Here is a 19652-nt window from a genome sequence, read left to right as displayed (position 1 = left end):
TCCAATATAGGATAGATAATGCTAGTGTCTAACTATTTGATGATCTCTTTTTTACCACCCCCTTCATAATTGGATTAAGTCTTCACTGATGCTTTATGATGGCTTTATGACCTTCCTCCAATAGGATCTTATGCATATTAAGGGACTAATCCTCTTTAAGTCTACAATCACCCATCCCATTGCCTTTTTGTGTTTTCCTAGAACTCTCAACAACTTATCCTCCTACTCGTTAGTAGGACTAGATGAAATAATAACAGGAAGTGTAAATGAGTTACTAAGATAGGCATACCTCAAGTGATTTGGTAGAGGTTTAAGTGCCAACTTTGGAGGTTCCTCAATAGATGGCTTTACTAGTGCAGATGTTGATGAAGTATCTAAAATCTCATACTATGTCCTCATGACATGAGAAAGGGCATCCAACAAATTCACTCATTCAATAACATCTTCATCATCTCTCCCTAAAGTAGCTACTAAGGAAGCTTTAATTGGGTCCACAAGATGACTCTCCTCAAACATTTCTCTTGTGACTCTATCAACTGTACTCATTGCATAGCACTCGTCTTGATTGTTAGCAAATTTTAAAGCTTTAAAGATATTGAAGGTTTCCTCTTGTTCCTAAACTCTCAAGGTAAGCTGTCTTTTTTTTACATATATGAGTGCTTTAGTAGTACGTAGGAAAGGTCTCCCCAAGATGATTGGAACCTTTCTATCTTCCTCCATATCAAGTACCATGAAATCTGCTAGAAATATAAACTTTGTCACTTTTACTAACACATCTTCTACAATACCTCTCAAGTATGTGATGGTGGAATCTGCTAGTTGTAAAGTCACTGTGGTGGGTGTTGTTGATTTCTCATGCAAGTGCACGTATTGTTAACAAGTAATATAGTAATGAAGTAGAGTATCGTTCCCACGGAGAATTGTTTAATTCCTACTGTTAACTACTAAAATTATAACACCCTAATTTTATCCAAACAGTTAAAATAAAAGGAAAAATTAAAACTAATAAATTGAAACTAAAATTAAATAGCAAATAAAACTCACTTAACTATCAAACCTAAGATTATGATATCCCTCAATACTTTATCTAATTATTATCTTTCTCTCTTAACTTAGTTTAACGGATTAAGTTGCTAACCTAGAGTCCTAAATTATTTACAAGTCTCTGTCAAGTTTCTCAGAAAAATACCTCTCCTAATTAATTTATAATATGTCTATGCAAATTAAATTGAAGAAAGATTCATTAAGTTTGTGCTCTAATCCTAGCTATGTATGGCTTATAAGTGCATGTCTATCCTATATGCAAATCAAACCACCTAATCAACTAAGTGTATTCGGTCTTACGTTATTCTATTCAAGGTCTACCTAAATCTCCTTCATCAAGGTTTAACCTAGATTGCCAATTCAATCTAATTGGTGATCAGGCAATTAGAAGCATTACGGACAAAATAAAATAAATGACTTAAATTCGTAAACATAAGCAAAAAAGAGATAAATAAATCAGACTACACATTGAGTTCAATCATAATCTTAGATAAACAATTTAATTCCTCATCAAGTCACACATTATCATCAAAATAAGTTTAAACATAGAAACTTAAACCAAGAAAAGTAAAGAATAAAGAAACTGCAAGAGTGAAACTCTTGATCTCCAAATCTTCTTGAATCCTTTAATTTCTTTTCAACTCTAATGAGACTTGTTTTTCAATGGTTTTGTGGCTTAAATCTTAGCTGTCAATCTAGTGTTTCCTTCTCTTATTTTTCTTTTGAAAGTTCGCCAAAAGGTTTTTTTTATAGGGCTTTGAAGTTAAGCTAAGTAGGTGAAGAAAGAAGTCAATTTCAACTAGAATTTCCTCATCAGACTATATGGGTCACAGCCTTGTCTAATAAATTAACAGAAATTATAATTGCTCTAGGACTACTACAATGCATTAACTTCAATAAGATTTTGGATCATTTTTCAAGCCGAACTGGGCAAAGTGGCAAACATAAAAGTTGAATCTTTTTCTCTTATCTTTCCAATGGTCTAAGAATTGCTTCATTTGGAGCTCTGTAGAGAGAGTAATTTTTCAAATATTGAAACATGTGCAGTGGAAGTCTGCACCTTGAAATTGCTCTTCTTCTTTCATTAAATTTTTTCTTTCATCAAACACCTACAAAAGCACAAATAAATCAGCAACAACCTATCTTAACCACATTAACACCAAATTAAGTATAAAATTATCTAAGATTAGGTTGACTCACCTAAAATAACTAATTTAAAATAATTTAAATAAAACCTACTAATTTCTATGCATTACTACAAGAATTAAGCTAAATTACTATCAAAATTAAGTCCAGATAACTCTATATCATAGAGTTATCAGTGGGCTTAATCTCTCCCAAACCCAATTTCTTGTAAATAGACAACGACATTAGGTTGATACTAGCCCCCAAATTACTCAATGCCTTTGTGAAATAGTAAGCCCCAATGGTGCACAGAATTGTAAAACTATCAGGATCCTTGAGTTTCGACAAAAGCTTATTCTATATAATTGCATTGCACTCCTCAGTGAGTGCCACTATCTTGAACTCAACCAATCATTTGTTATTCGATAATATATCCTTCAGAAACTTAACATAAAAAAGCATTGCTCTAAAGCCCCTACAAATGGTATGTTGATGTGTAGCTTCTTAAATACCTCCATAAATTTTTGAAATTGGTTTTATTGTTGTTGTTTTCTGAATCATTAAAGAAAAGGTGGTCGTGGTGTGACTGTAGCTTTATTTTCCTTACTTCAATTGTTAGGACTAACTATCTGTCATTTTGAGCTTTCTTGTCAACTTGTTCAGCTTGTTTAGTATTACCCTCAATCTCTTTACCATTTTTCAAAGTGATGGCCCTCACATGTTCTTTGCCCTACATCTTTGAATTTGTCTCAATGTCTCTAAGCAATGTCCCTTGAGCTCTATTGTTAATTGTGCTTGCCAACTACCCAACTTGCATATCAAGGTTTCTCAATGAGGTTGCTTGACTATTGATGAGGGAGTTTATCTTGGCCATGCGCAACATCATCAACTCCTCCATTGATAGCTTCTTATCAGGAATAGGGGCGAGCAATTGATGTTGGAAACCAAGTAGTATGTTCGATCTCGAAGTTAATGCTCCCTAGTTATTTCCCTAAAAGAAGTTTCGATGGTTCCTCCATCTAAGATTATATGTGTTGGAGAAAGGGTTGTTTATTGTCTATTTCTGACAAATTGAATAGTTTCTATGTTGCTACCTGGACACTGATCATTGGTGTGTCCATCTCCATAAAATTCACAGACTACAAAAGGACTTTGAACAAGATTAGTGCTAAAGGAATCGAATTGTTTAGTTAGAGCAGCTACTTGTGAGATTAATGTCGTGATGGCATCAACCTCATGAACTCCCGCTACGTTTCTATGCATGGATCACTACAATAGCCATGGGTAATTGTTTGACGCCATCTCTTCTAATAGATTATATGCGTCATCGATAGTTTTTCCCATAAGAGCTCCTCCAACAGTTGCATCAATGGTGTCTCGAACTTGACAATGCAATCCATTGTAAAATGTCTACACTTGAAGCCACTTCAGAAAACCATAATGGGGGCAATGCCTAAGTTGGTCTTTGATTCTATCCCAGGCTTCATATAGTGACTCACCATCCAACTATATGAATAAAGTGATATCGTTCCTTATTTTTGCTATCTTCGCCAGAGGAAAGTATTTTGTAAGGACCTTATGGGTAAGGTCATCCCATGTTGTGATTGAGCTAGTGGGTAATGAATTCAACCACACCTTTGCTCTGTCCCTCAATGATAATGTGAATAATCTCAATCGGATGGCATTGTCTGTGACACTCTTATGCTTAGATGTTACATATCTCCAGGAAGTTAAATATGTGAGCATTTAGGTCATTATTTAGAAGACCCCCAGATTGAACTGATGTCTAGATCATAGTGATTATAGCTCGCTAGATCTCGAAATTATTTGCTTGAATGGTTGGCCTTTTGATGCTTGATGGAATACCTTGGACTAGAGGAACAGCATAGTCCCTTAACGATTAATTTTCTTCAACCACCATCTCTTGGACTTGCTACTCTCTTGGTTGTTCATCCGTTGTATTAAAAGAAACAGAACCTTGTTGACTTTGTCGTCTTAGTCTTCGAAATGTCCTCTCAATCTCTGAGTCATATGAGATAATTGTTAAGTTTCATGCTTTGTCCATACAATGTCGAAACGCACCAAAAAAACATAAAAAAAAATAAGCTTAGTCTAAGACAATTTGTTTAGTTTAATATCAACAAAGATAAACAGGAAAACAAATCCCCAACAACGGCACCAAAAACTTATTGTAAGTTTAATATGTGCAAGTGCACGTGGCTGTACAAGTAATATAAAGGTAAGTTAAGTATTGTTTCCCACAGAGATTTGCCCCTATTCTTACTAAGTATCAAAGTTTATCCTATCCAAGTACTCAATTTTAAATGATTTATTAATCTCAAAGCAATTACCAAAACTAAGTAAATAAAAGAAAAAAAAATTTACTAGACAAGACATTAATTCAAAAGCCTAGAATTACGATGTTTCTCAATATTTCATTTGGATTTAATCATTCTCCTTAACGTAGACTAAATGGGTACACAACCAACCTAGAATCCATATTATGTATAAGTCTTTGTCATGATCATGCACATATACCTTTCAAAACTAATTCTATATGTCTATGTAAATTAATTAGAAAAAGTTCATTACGTTCATGTTCTAATTTGGTTGTCTAAGGTATTTAGGTATATGTCTATCATAAATACGAAACTACCACTTAATTCCAAAGTGAATCGAACATAAGCTATTCAAAACAATGGTTTATTATGAACTCCCTCCATCGAGTTACATTTAAAGAACCAAGACATTTCAACTAGTGATCAAGTAGTGAAAAGCAATAAGCATAGAATTGAATAAACCATGCAATATTCATTAATACTAACCAAAGAGAAATCATATATTCAAACTACATATTGAAATAAACCATAATCTAGGAAAACAAATTTAGTTCATCATCATTTCTACAACAAACATAACTATTTCAAAAGAAAATATCATTTCTATGGTAAAAGAACAAGCAAGCAACTAAAAACTAAAAATAAGAACAAAGCCTCTATCAATTCTTGATCTTTGATTGCCTTTAATTTCTTCTTGTTTCTCTTGTTGAAAAGCCCTTTTTTTTTCCTATAAAAAACTATTGTTTGTTCACTCTCAGTTTTCTCTTTTTCAATTGTTAAAAATCACATATTTGTAGCCTTTAAAAACCCTAAAAATTCAATTCCTAATTGGCTAAAATCACTTAATCCACATTAGAGCGTCATGGCCTTGCTCCATGGGCACCTCAGCCCTCTAGTGTCGCATTTTTTTTCATTGTCTTTCAACCAGCGCCATGGCCCTCTTCCTTGGCCGCTGCGGTATCGAGCTCTCAGGTTTTTGTATGGGAGCTGTGATGCTCCCTTGGGCACTGCAGCCTTGAGTGCTTCTTGGCCACGACACTACTCCTTGTAGACCATTGGTGCAGAAACTACTTCAATAACTCATCTTACAATGCGATTTTCTCCTATCTCGAGGTTGATCTGGGAAGAATGGTAAATAGAAAAGTTATAGGACTGCCTCCTAGCTTTCCTATGATTCAAGAATCACATTGAGTGAATCTTTGTAGCTCGAGTTATGTCCAAATTACCACAACATGTTCAATGAATATCTGCACTTAGTCTCCATTACATAATTCAATACCATTTAGCTTTATGCACTTAAACACCTACCGAAACAAGGATTAAATCAACATTGGCTTAAATTGAGAGTTTCAGCATTAAAATGAACATAAATTATGTAAATTTAACTACATCAATATATCTTAAACTAAATAACAAAGTGCATAAAAACTAACTTAATCTAACTAAAATTCATAAGGACTAAGCTAATTTAGCATCCAAAATGTGACTAAATAACTTTATATCATAGAGTTTTTGACAAAAATCACATGTGTTCTTGAACTTAATGTCAAGCATTTAAAATTGTCTCAATTACATTTTTAGTCCCCTAAGGTTACAAAATTGTTTGAAAAGCCATGCATCCTTAGAAAACATCGTACAAGCTTTCAAACAATGCATTTTCAGCTAAGAAATCAAAAGCAAATATGCATTGAATTGTTTCTTGAATATAGGTACAAGGCAAATGAAAAAGTAGCTAGAGAGAAGCATCAAAAGCTAAAGGAACTTCAAGACACAACTCAAGAGTCCATCCTAAAGAAGCTCAAGTCAATCTAAAGGTTGAAAGAGTGCAAAACTTGAAGATCATAAAGCCCTAGTTGACTAATGAGGAAGCATAGTCAACCCTATTCTAAAATGATCAAGAAAATCAAGTTCAAAACAATCATAATTGACTATAGAGGAAGTATATTCGACCCTGTTCTAGAAAGGCCAAGAAAATCAAGCTGAAGAACAGCCATAGTCAACTACAAAAAAGATATAGTCGACCTTGACAAGTCAAAGGCCAGAAATAATCAATTTTAAGAAGCCATAGTTGACTATAAGAAAGGCATAGTCAACTATAAAGGTCAAACTTGAAGAATACACGCCCTTTGGAAGTGGATCGACTAGAGAACATATATACTCGACAATGGAAACCCTAATTGAGAAATTTGAAGAACATAATTATGAAACCTCGACCTTCATAGACGTGTAGAGAAGGTAGACACGATGACGTGGGTCAGGGCTAGTTCTGTCATTTTCTTGGTGAGCTCCTAGAAGTGGGTTTTTCTAACATTTTTAAGATCTAAGTTCTAAGGAATAAATGAATGAGGTATACAATAATGAAATAAACGAAGAAAATTGAAATAATGATGATTTCCATAATAGGGGCAAATGGTCATTTTGGACCTTAAGTCTAAATTTTTAAGTTTTTATGAACTCGAGTACCCCCAATCTATTATGGACCTTTTCTCAGTGTCAAAAGAGTAAAAATTTTGAACCAAAGGAAAAAAGGCAAAGTCAACTATGCAATGGCATTTTTGTAAATAAGTGGAGATTTAGTCAAACCAAGTATAAATATCTCATTTTTCCAGCACTTTTTCCTCATTGCCAGCAACTTCTTCTTCTTCCTTCCATTTCTCCTCCCCATTTCATGTTTTGCATCTTCCATGGAAGCCTCCCTTGAAACTCCATGATTTTCTCATGGTAACCCCAAATCTTATGTTTTTTAAATACCTTGTCATAGAATTGTTCATGCTCTTTCACTTCTACAACTCAAAAACCCTCAAAAGTCTTTCCTCAATAATTTCTCTCACTAGTTAGATGTTTTAGAGAGAGAGAGAGACTTTCCATAATAGCTTGAAGAAAACTCTTGAAAAGGAATTCAACTACAAAACCACCAAAGTGAGTAGTGAGTTAGGTTTGATTTTAAGTTGTTGGTGAATGGCCAATAATTAGAATTGTGGGTTTGTTTATTATTGAAGGTTATTTATTTATTCCTAGTGTGACTAGAGTAGTGCAAACCAATGACTAATCAAATGGTAATTAGAAGCTAGTTAGGAAAAACTAGTAAAACTTGATTTAGGAAACAACTTTTGGAATAGTATTCATGTAAATTGAGTTGGTGTGATGCTATTGTGTTTGATAGGTTCCAACGAAACCCCACATCTCCACTTAGAGTAGTAATGGAAGTCGAAATCAATTAAAGAATCAACAAAGACAAATGAGTGAACTTGCATCTAAATTGTTTTGAGAAATGCATGTGTTTGAATGAATCATTTGAAAATTTTATTTGTTTTGCTTTAAAATGTGCTTGGGGAACAAGCCCTTGATGAAATGTTCTTATATTGTGAAATGTGCAATGTGATTAGTTCATGTGTTCCTATATTATGTTGATGTGTATGTCATGCATTAAATGGTACTATTATGTGATAACTATAACTATGAGTGTGCGTTGTGGGAGTGCACATGACAGTGCCGGTAGTGTGCAATGTGGGAGCACACACGCTGATGATTTATGCCATGTGCGACGTGGGAGAACACATGATGCTGATGATGATATTGTAATGTGCGGTGTGGGAGTGCACATGATGACCTAGCTATGTGCGGTGTGGGAATGCACATGAGCTGGGGGAGAGTTTGGGTGATGCCAATAGTTGTATATATGTTTATATATGTTATATATAGAAAGGTTATGGAAAATATATTGTGATTGCATTGAATATTGAATGTTAAAATTTGACAAATGCTTTCCAATTGATTTTCACTACAGCAAAAATGGATTTTCGTTGTGACAAGAATTCTTTTATTTTCATTGCCTTATTTCTCGTTGTAGCAAAATTCATTTTCATTGCAGCGAGAAACTCTCGAGTGTTGGGGGCTTGACTAGCCTAGATTTTCACTACAGCGAAAATGCATTCTCGCTGCAGCGAGAAACTCTTGGGTAGTTAGGTAAAATGCTTGCCCGGGTTTTCGCTACAGCGAAATTCATTCTTGATGCAGTGAGAAACTCTCGAGTGGTTGGTTCAAAATTTTGCCTAAATTTTGTTGCAGCGAGATTTACTCTGTCATGCTTGCCTTGCTTGGACTCTACTGTAATTTTCACTCTTTAACTTCATTGTTGATCATGGATCTTTCAATACTATGGCACTAAATAATCAAGGGTTGAATTGAGGGGTTTTAACAAGAAATTAAGCTAAATTGCATTGTTTTCAATGTAACTGCATCATGTTTTTTAAAACTTCCCGTATTAATGCTTATTCCCTTCCTATGTTCACTCACTGGGTTTATACTCACTCTTTTTAACTTCATGTTTTTCAGATTCAAAGATAGTTGGGACCTAGACTGAGGCATCCATTTACACTCACCTTTTGGTACGTACCATGGCATTCAGTAGCTGTACCTTCACCCAAGGTCACTCCACTGTAAGTCAATGAGTCTTTTTGCCTGTGTATACGTACACGTGATGTAAATCACTAAGATACATGTCATAAACAATATATGTTTATTTTGATTAACGTTGCCACTATGAGTTGGCAGTAGGTGACATTATTTGGGATAATATAATTGTAAGTGGTTCGCTGCCATGTTATATTGTGGAAATAATTATACTTGAGAATTACGAAATATGGCATTTAAAGTGATGGATGGAATGATGAACAGGATCATATAACAAGGCTTGCATGGGCTTGGTGGGCTTCGCTTGTTGGGCCCTTGTGCCGGTCATGGCCCAAAAATTGAGCTATCACAATAATCAACTCTAGAAGCGTTGTAGTCAACCCTCAAGCTTTAGCAATGGCCATATTTGATTTAAACTTGTGTCTAACAGCTCCAAATCATGCTCTAGCTATAAATAGACTCATTTGAGACATTTTGAAGCAAGAGAAGACTTGAGATAAAGTTTCAAACTTTAGAGAGACTACCCACAAGCTCATATTCACTCTCTAGCATCCTTTTAGCCTTCCATCAAGCCTTTAAACTTGAATCCTTGCTTTATTCAAGCTGAAATTTCTTCTCTCACTACAAACAACTTTAAAAATCTCAACACCCAACCTTTGTAAAAGAATTTCCTTGCTGAAATTTGTACTTCATTGTAAAGGTTATAACTTAACCTTAAAAAGTTATCTTGTAAAAGTTATCGTTTCCTATCAAAAAGTAAGAATCTTTTGGGGATTGTGTGGATTATCGCTTGATCTTGTAAAAAGCAAAAATCCTTTTTGTGGATTGTAAGGGTTACCACTTGATTACGTAAAAAAGCAAGAATCCAATGTGGATTGTGTAAGGGTTATTGCTGTCACAGCCCAATTTTCGGGCCATGACCGGCGCAAGGGCTCAATAGGCTCAGCCCACTAAGCCCAAGCAAGCCTACTTAATTGATCTTATACATTAATCCCTATTCTTTTAGAATCCAAAACTCGAAATGTTCAAATACCGTTTCTTTGAAAAAAATTCATAAAACCAAATCATACATTCATAATGGCATCATCCACCAATATATTCATAAAGAGATTAACAAATAATTCTTAATGTTTCACATTAAATATTCATATACACATAATTAGACCTTGACCGTCAGCGGAGTGACTCTGGGCATGGTTGCTAACATTTAATGTCATGGTAAACCTATCGAGCAATGGATAGGGAGGAGCACCTCGTCCTAGGATCCAATCACCTTTGACTCAGAAAAACCTAAAACATGAATTTTAAAAACGTGAGTACAAACTCAGTGAGTGAACATAGGAAGGGAACAAGCATCAATACAGGAAGTTTTAAAAAAAAAACATGATGCGCTTATGTTGAAAACAATGCAATTTAGCTCAATTCTTGTCACAACGAAAATCCATTTTTGCTGCAGTGAAAATTAAGTGGAAACCATTTCTCAAGTTTTAAAATTCAAAAATCAATGCAACCACAATATAATTTCCAAAACCTCTATATATATAACATATATAAACATACATACGATCTCCGGCCTCACCCCAACACTCTCTCAGCTTATATGCACTCCCACACCGCACATAGCTGGGTCATCATCAGCTCATGTGCACTCCCTACTCAATCATAGCTGGGTCATCATCAGCTCATGTGTACTCCTCCACACATGGCTGGGTCAGCACAACTCATGTGCACTCCTACACCGCACATGGCTGGGTCATAATTATCACGCAAAAGAATCATTTAATGTATAATATAGACATCAACATAATGTAGAAACTCATGAATTCATCATGTTCACATCTCATAATATCAAAACATTTCATCAAGAGCTTGTTCCCATGCAATTTTTAAAGAAAAACCATTAAAATATTTCAAGTGGCTCAATCAAGCATATAATCATTTATTCCAAAACATTTTAATGCAAGTTCCATCACCTGGCAACAACGAGATATTAAGTTGCTATTTGTTCGGAGGTGTCTCTAACTATTTTCACTGGCCGGTCGCTTGTTATTTACTCCAGCACGCCACCACAGTACTCTAACCTTAGCTTTACACTTCTTAGCAATAATACGAACTCAATATATTTAATTACATACGTATGTGGGCAGCACTTCAATCAATTAATCCTTACTCAAATTTATATTTTTCATCCTTTCATGAAACCATCTTCATTTAACTCACATCTTAATACATTTTTACTAAAATTACTTATATCCATTGCTTACGTAATTTCTTAGATTATATCACCGGTAACTTATTTATGATGTCACGTGCCTACTTCAACCTTTCTAAATAATTTTTGCCCAAATCCATCTTATATTTCCGCACATAATCCACATATATGGCAGCAACAATCAATCTCACTTTCACTCGATTATTTCCTAGTTTACATGCATAGTTATCTATCTAACTTTCAATACTTTGTTTCTCAATCCTCCATCCACAATATTCCTTTTTCATTTCTTTCAAACAACATGCCATACAATCTTAATAATTTTCAACTAACTTAGTCAAATAAATCCTTTCAACAACCATAATGCCTCACAATATTCAACTAATCATAGGCTTTAAAACATAGTGTTAAACTTGCCGTTTTCCTTTTCCACTTTGAGTCCTTCATGTACCCATGGGTTATTGGCTTACATGTTACCAATTTTTCTCCAATCAAGCCAATCTTTGCTGCCACAAGACATTTCTCTAAGTCACTAACTCATTTTCAAAGACTACTCATTTCTCTAAACCTAGAACTCTGATATCAACATTGTCACTAGGGTCGGCTCCATTCGTAGGGGACGACCTTCTCTACAAGCAACCCTTTCCTCTTTCAAAGATGGCAACAAAGGGTACCTATCAGAGCACTCGTAGGGGACTACCCTCTCTACAAGCCCCTAGGTGGAGAGTCATGCTTCGCCACTATTCACACACGATAGTTCCCAGGGATCGGGTTACAACCCTTTGCTCTGATACCAACATTGTCACAGCCTAATTTTCGGGCCATGACCGGCGCAAGGGCCCAATAGGCTCAACCCACTAAGCCCAAGCAAGCCTACTTAATTGATCTTATACATTAATCCCTATTCCTTTAGAATCCAAAGCTCGAAATGTTCAAATACCTTTTCTTTGAATAGATTCATAAAACCCAATCATACATTCATAATGGCATCATCCACCAATATATTCATAAATAGATTAACAAATGATTCTTAATGTTTCACATTAAATATTCATATACACATAATTAGACCTTGACCGTCAGCGGAGTGACTCTGGGCATGGTTGCTAACATTTAATGTCATGGTAAACCTACCGAACAATGGATAGGGAGGAGCACCTCGTCCTAAGATCCAATCACCTGTGACTCAAAAAAACCTAAAACATGAATTTTAAAAACGTGAGTACAAACTCAGTGAGTGAACGTAGGAAGGGAACAAGCATCAATACAGTAAGTTTTAAAAAAAACATGATGCACTTGTGTTGAAAACAATGCAATTTAGCTCAATTTCTTATCACAACGAAAATCCATTTTTGCTGCAGTGAAAATCAAATGGAAACCATTTCTCAAGTTTTAACATTCAAAAATTGATGCAACCACAATATAATTTCCAAAACCTCTATATATTTATAACATATATAAACATACATACGATCTCCGGCCTCACCCCAACTCTCTCTCAGCTTATGTGCACTCCCACACCGCACATAGCTGGGTCATCATCAGCTCATGTGCACTCCCTACTCACACATAGCTGGGTCATCATTAGCTCATGTGTACTCCTCCACACATGGTTGGGTCATCATCAGCTCATGTGCACTCCCTACTCGCACATAGCTGGGTGCGGAATATTTTAGCTAGTAAATTTTTTTCCAATAAAATATTATTATTATTTTATTATTTCCTCGCATGCAGAATATTTTATCCCAACTGTTCCTTTCATCTTTCATCACTTTCAAACATTATAATTAACCTCAATTGGCATCCAATAAGCTTTATTTGTCACCACATCAAGTACAGGGTATTACAATCGCTTCCCATTAAAAAGCAAAAATCCTTGTTAGTAGATTGAAATTCCTTGGTTACCAAATGAGTGGATGTAGGCATCGAAAAGCTGAACCACTATAAATTGTTGGTATCTCTCTTTAGTTTTCACATTATTATTTTATTGTTTATGTCACGACCTGGTACTCCTCTCGAGCCCTTGACAACCGTCGTCGTGTCTTGATCGACACTCATTACTCGAAATGTCAACCGGAACCCCGCAAGGCTTTAATATCAGTTTCTCATTTTCCCTGTGAGTAACTATTGCCAAATATCATGTTCCAAAAGATTTTAAGTTATTTCCAGCTTAAATCAATAAAAAAAATGATTTCTGTCTCACAGGGGCATTTTGGTCATTTTTCCTCAAAAATCTCGAAACCACTAAAACCATTTTTCATTTTAGTTGGGTACATCACTAACTCCACACACACGTATACACGCAGATTCAAATGTTCATATTCCTCATTATGTATACAAGTCCCTGTTTTCAAATACCTTCAGACTAATTTCTCTTTGTTCATTCCCATCCATAACCAAGATTCAATAGAATAATCTTCATAATTCATACAAATTCTCATCATGCCTGTGCACAGTTCCACATCATTTACATACTTATACTCTCTTCTTATCATTTCCAATTATATGCTTAAGTTTCCTTGTACTATATATCATTACATCATAATGTCCTCTCATTGAATTATAATCTATTATGCGTGTATGCTTTATAATCCCATTGATACTTCAAAAATTTTCCTTGACTTGATCATTGCATGTTATGCAATACCTTAATTCCTAAGAGTCATCCTTATTCCTCGATTATCTTTCATGCCTCTTACATATATTGTATCCTTATTGCATTCCGATATTGATTTGTCACTTAAAACTCAGATTCATTTGAATCATGTATGCCTCAAGCATTTCGAATTCCAATTTTACATAATATATTAGGAAAGTTTCATTATCTTACTTCATTATCAAGGTCAACTTCAATCATCCTTTGTTCCACTCTTTCATATGAACATAACATCATTCTCTCTTAGCCAATTTATAAATTGCACTTGAAATTGCAAAACTTGAAACTAGATTCTCCTCAAGTACCTTTCAATGTTAATATGAATATCACTCTCAGCTTATGGCTTCCTTTTTATAACCACATAACTTAGTGCTTGCTTTCACGAGATCCATGGCAGAACTTCTCTTGAGTATTTCCTTGGGGATATCTATCTCAAATTTATGTCTCACAACATGTGATCACTTAACCCGTAACTTAGCCATTTATGTGGCATCCCCTTCGGGGCCAACTCCAAGGGATTGTTATGTCTGGATCCCCATCACTTCACTTACTCGAAACCCCGCGCCTAAAGGCAGCACCACAAGCCCTACAGGACCTTCTCGCCAAGTTTCAAACCCTGAACCTTTTTCTCCGCCCCCCCCCCCCTCGAAGGGAACGCCTTTAACCATTTCAGCTTTAACTCATTCATATCGATACCTTCCAAAACCTTAAAACTCCAGTTAACAAAACTTAGAATCAAGTTCAATGACTTTAGGTCAACTCGTAAGTTCAACTTCACATCTGTCTCATTTTATTCATGCGTCCTAGACATGAAGTGTTCTTAGCACCGCGGCACGGTGGCTGTTGGAGTTTACTTAATCAATGTTATTCATCTATATTTAAGGTTACTACACTAATCATTCTCAACCATTTGGTTTCCCTCCAAGCTTACGTCACAATTTCCATAACCATTTATATCCTCTTGTGCTTATCACATATAATAGGTAAAGTCGATATTTTCAAATTCATCTCATCCTATAACACTTGTCAACAATCAATAAATCCCACTTTAGAATACTCTTTCCATATTGTATAGTAACTTCACCATATAGTATCACGGCACTATGTTCCTCTATTCTACTATCATGCATACTCCACAGAAATTAATTAAAAGATTTACGTACCTTAACTAATGCTAATTTCATTTAATCATATCTTAAATACTCAAAACTTGTAAATTACAACTCCAAGTGTATGTCCATATATTGATAATCTTTATATATTTCATGATCATGAAAACTACAACTTACAAACTAGCTTTCTATCATATGCACAATATTAGAACATTAATATCAACATGTTTAATTCTCTTTTGGTTGTATGTTAAGATCATTCCTGGATACATTTCCATATCAACATTGATATGCCTTTACCATAGCATTTAGTGCAAATTTGATGAAGGAATTGTCTCCCAATACTCTTAAATACATAATTATCAAATTGTATACCACTAAATGTTAAGATCTTGACTTTATTCATCAATAACCAATCACATTTAGTAAGTAAAAAAATTACTTAGTTATTACACCTTGCCTTTGCGATCATAAGATCAAAGTTGTCCTAAACTTAGGATGCAAAAGTTCTCTCTCTTAGAGTATATCCAAACATCAATATTTTCTAAATTCCTTACTCTAGGGAGATCACCTTCAAGACTGATCATTCGTATCATAGGCCACACTTGAACCGAATAAACTTTTAAATTGATCTTTCAAGTAATTCGTATATCAGTCTCAACTATAGAACTTCATATGGCACTTAGACTAGATTCGACATTTCCAAGTCATTTAACCTCAAGCTGCCAATTCCACATCTAGTCCTTTAATTCCTTGGCTCCCCCTGCTATGCATAGCAAAGTTCAAGCTCATCCTTAGAGCAAATTTGTTTAATAACTTCTTACTTCATGATCACACATCAATTATAGTAATCATTGATACTCACTCTTGAGTTAATTCACGTGCTTATATCCATGAACTATAATAGGTCCAATCAATTCTTGAAATCTCACAATCGCTTAATTGAAATCAACACAGTTCCCTTTAAGCTGTTGTACCTATTCAACACATATTCACATATAAAATATTTCAAAATCCCAACACCACTTTTATATGGGCATAACAAACTCAAATAACATAGTGTTCTTATCTTCATGCACATAAGTATGGGTTTACTCTTACCTCAATGCTTAATTTATACACTCCAAGTGAATTACAACCATCACTATTCATTCTAATCAAAGTGCGCCCCTTATTACCATTATCACACGTGCTCCTTTATATTAACCCCAATACAATCCATAGTCCCCAAATCTTTTTCCAATTGACAACCACGAGTTCAATTATAACTCCACCAAATGAAAAAATTATCACGGCCTATTAGTCCAACTCCAAATTTCTCCATCCTTAATCGGAGGGATATATCATTTCATTAATCTTTCATTAGGAGCATTCATTTTAAGATCTCTCTGACACTAGCTCGTGTCACGGGTGGCATCTTAAACTCAGACAACGGCCTTACTTATGACCATTGCAAGACATTAACAAGAAAGTGGATTATTGGGAACAGGAGTTCATATAGCTCCCTGTCTATTACTTATGCTCCCGTAAGATCTATAAGAAGAAACAGAACGAGTCTAAACAACTCCAAACTCTATATGCAAATGCACGTATTCTATTATATCAAACCTAACTTAACTTAACTTAACTTGGGCCACACTGTCACTGTAGTTTTTAAAACAACTTTAAACCCAAAAGCTCTGATCTTTAAAACCAAAAGCTCTGATACCAATATAATTGTCACGACCCGGAACTCCCATCGAGCCCGTGACAACCACCGCGACTTCTCGATAGACATTCATTACCCAGAATGTCAGTCGAAACCTCGCAAGGCTTAACATCAGTTTTACTCGCTTCCCCTGTGAGTATTAGTTACTAAAATCATGTTTTGAGAGATTATAAACTATTTCCAAATCAAAACAATAGAAAAATAATTTTTTTCTCATAGGGGCATTATGGTCCATTTTCTTCAAAAATCTTGAAATCCTCTAAAAATATAGTATGCGAGTACAAAACACATAATTCATAATCAAAAATAAGTTTAAACATCTAAAACCTTCATTTAAAATGAAATTATGATTATTTGGATATAATAAAAAAATAAAAGAAATATTCAATAAAATATTCTATTTTTTTATAAAACAATATTTTTAGAGTTATACGTAGATAATTTTTGCAACGTAAAAGCAAAATAAACTCATACATACTGTAATACAGATAACCAAAGCATAAATTTTAATTTACAGTGACACGTGGGCCCACGAACGATCAAAAGTATCAAAAGCGATAAACCTACAGTTTTTAAGGATGCAAGTCCAATTGTAGCCCTCAACAAAGTAAGCTATCTACCAACTATCTTGAGCCTGAAATGGGTAGAAAGGAAGGTGGTGAGATTATATAATCCCAGTGAGTAAACAAATACCATCTAAAATATCTAAAACTGAGTAAATTGAGACATATTAAAATCGATCATCATACTGTAATTTATCACCTTTCAACTCATTTCAACCAAATAAAATCAATTCATATAAATCGAGTAATCAACATGGCTTATGAATTTCTTAAAACTTTGGCTCGTGCCAAAATCATTCTCATACTCAGTTATCAGGGATACCTTGGCCTGTGGCTATCCCAACCGAGTCTGCCAAGGCTGTTAAAAATTTCGTATACACATAAATATATTTTTATTTTAAAAACATGGTCGTTCCTTGGCGTTGGCTGAGTTTACCCTCATGTGGTGGTTTGGCATGAAGTGAACTTTAAAAGTGTACCTCGGAAGTTACCCTACAAGCCTCTCCGACCGAGGTAAGAATATAATAGGGTTACCGTGCCCTTCTAATAGGCTAGTCCACGGAACCCACCCACTGCAGCAAGTTAAACCCACCAATTCAATAAAATCTCAACCGCATGACATGGCAATTATATCACAATCCAGCCTCTCAAGGCTAAATACACAGTTCATATATTTTCAGCACATTTACCAATTCAGCCATTCATGTAAATATTGTCATAAGCCATTCGATTCAAACCATGAATTTACAACACATGAAAACAGTCTCCAATTACTCTATTTTCAAAACCATCATTCAATCTCAAGACAATTTTATAAAATCATTTTCATTTAATCTCATTTTGCTTATAAAACATAAAGATTTACCATTTAAGCTCATTTTCCATAAAATCACAAAATCGGATAAAACCACTTTAGATAATTAAGATGATAGTAAGGTTACTCACTATTTCGGGAGTCGAATTTCGAGTACTCCGATTCTTGATCCTCGGGTACTATCTCTTTACTTTTGTCAGAATACTCACCACCTAGACATAATGCACAATAAGCCATTTACTACATTTGTGCTAAATTGTTATAGAACCAATTCAGGCTTTATACTAATGTATGAAATGGGATGCAAATTATTCGGATTATCGTCTAAACACGGTGCTCTACACAAATTCAATTGTGTACCTAAATAAAACGGTATTGGCCTAATTCGATCTATCACTCGATTAATTGGCCAATATGTCCAATTTAACTCCAAATAATTCTATTTTTCTTTCAATTCTCCAAATCATCAAACACAAATTAAATAACTTGAAATATGGCAAAATCATCCTCACATTTTCTCTTGGAAAATTCGGCCATGGTGGGTGCATCAATACTATAATTTTTTCCTACTTGATTCTCACACCATAAATCACTAATTCCTAACCAAATCACTTGAAATAAAATCAAAATCATCCTCAATATTCCACATGAAGAATTCGGCCAATGATGGGTGATGGAAGAACATGAATTTTTCTTACTTAATTTTCATGCTACACATCACCAATCAACTAAAAACACTAAAATACATTGAAATCTAACCAAATCAAGCATCAAAACCTCTCTCTAAGTGTTCAACCAGCAAGATACCCATCATGAAATCATGTGATTCAACCATGAAAAATGCAAAAGAATGTATGGGATAGGTAGATCACAAGTCAAAATCAAGAAATTTTACCTTTGATTGCTTGATTACTTGAAATCCACCAATTTTCTCTTGAATTTTCACCCTAGAGTTCTTGTTCTTTCTTTTCTTCCTTTGTTCTTCCTTTGGCTGGCCATATGAAGAGAAATGGGCTGATTTTGTGCTAATTTATAAGGAAAATAATAAATGGATGAGAATTTGACACATGTCACCATTCCATTGGTCCATGTGTCATACTTACCCATTAAGCAATCTCTCTCCACCACTTAAATTTTCTCAATTATCCATGATAATATTGGGTAAAATCCATGTGCTGGACAAGTGTTGGGTGGTGTAAAATTACAATTTTGCCTATTTTGCCCTTATGCTCGAAAAAATGTCGAAATTAAAATTTTTCACTTCTCAAACTCAAATTATGTTCTAAATAGTCAATCTTGATCAAAAACTTCTTCCAACATTCCAATTTTAACATCGGGTGGCAAAATGACCATTTTACCCCTAGATCATGAAAATTCCAATTTAACACCAAATCGGTCCCCGAATTCCGAATCACCATTTTAAGTCATTCTAGAGTTTTAAAATTCTCAATTTCCTCTTAAAATCTCTATTTGGACTAGTTTGAGGCTTAAATCAACTTAATTGTACCATTTGGTATATTGTCGTCCTTTCACGATTTCTGAGGTACCTAAGTAAACAAACATGCATTCTTATGTAGGAATGGCATAATAAACATATTGTAGAGCCGGGCTTGACAGTTTATACTTGCCTTAGAAAATAGATTTATATTGATTTTTTTTCTCTTAG

The 19652-nt window shown here is 34.7% G+C and overlaps 1 non-coding gene across 1 annotated transcript; it reads left to right on the top strand.

Annotated features, from left to right (window-relative positions):
• The first annotated feature begins 3601 nt into the window (after positions 1–3601).
• LOC148763619 (small nucleolar RNA R71) lies at positions 3602–3708 on the top strand. Its single transcript, XR_016025651.1, has one exon. It is a non-coding gene; the product is annotated as a small nucleolar RNA R71 (small nucleolar RNA).
• Positions 3709–19652: the final 15944 nt, after the last annotated feature.

This window comes from Theobroma cacao, chromosome 3 (genome assembly GCF_053813885.1).
Source record: "Theobroma cacao isolate CCN51 chromosome 3, ASM5381388v1, whole genome shotgun sequence".
Lineage (NCBI taxonomy): Eukaryota > Viridiplantae > Streptophyta > Magnoliopsida > Malvales > Malvaceae > Theobroma > Theobroma cacao.
This window is presented reverse-complemented; position numbering and strand designations above follow the sequence as displayed.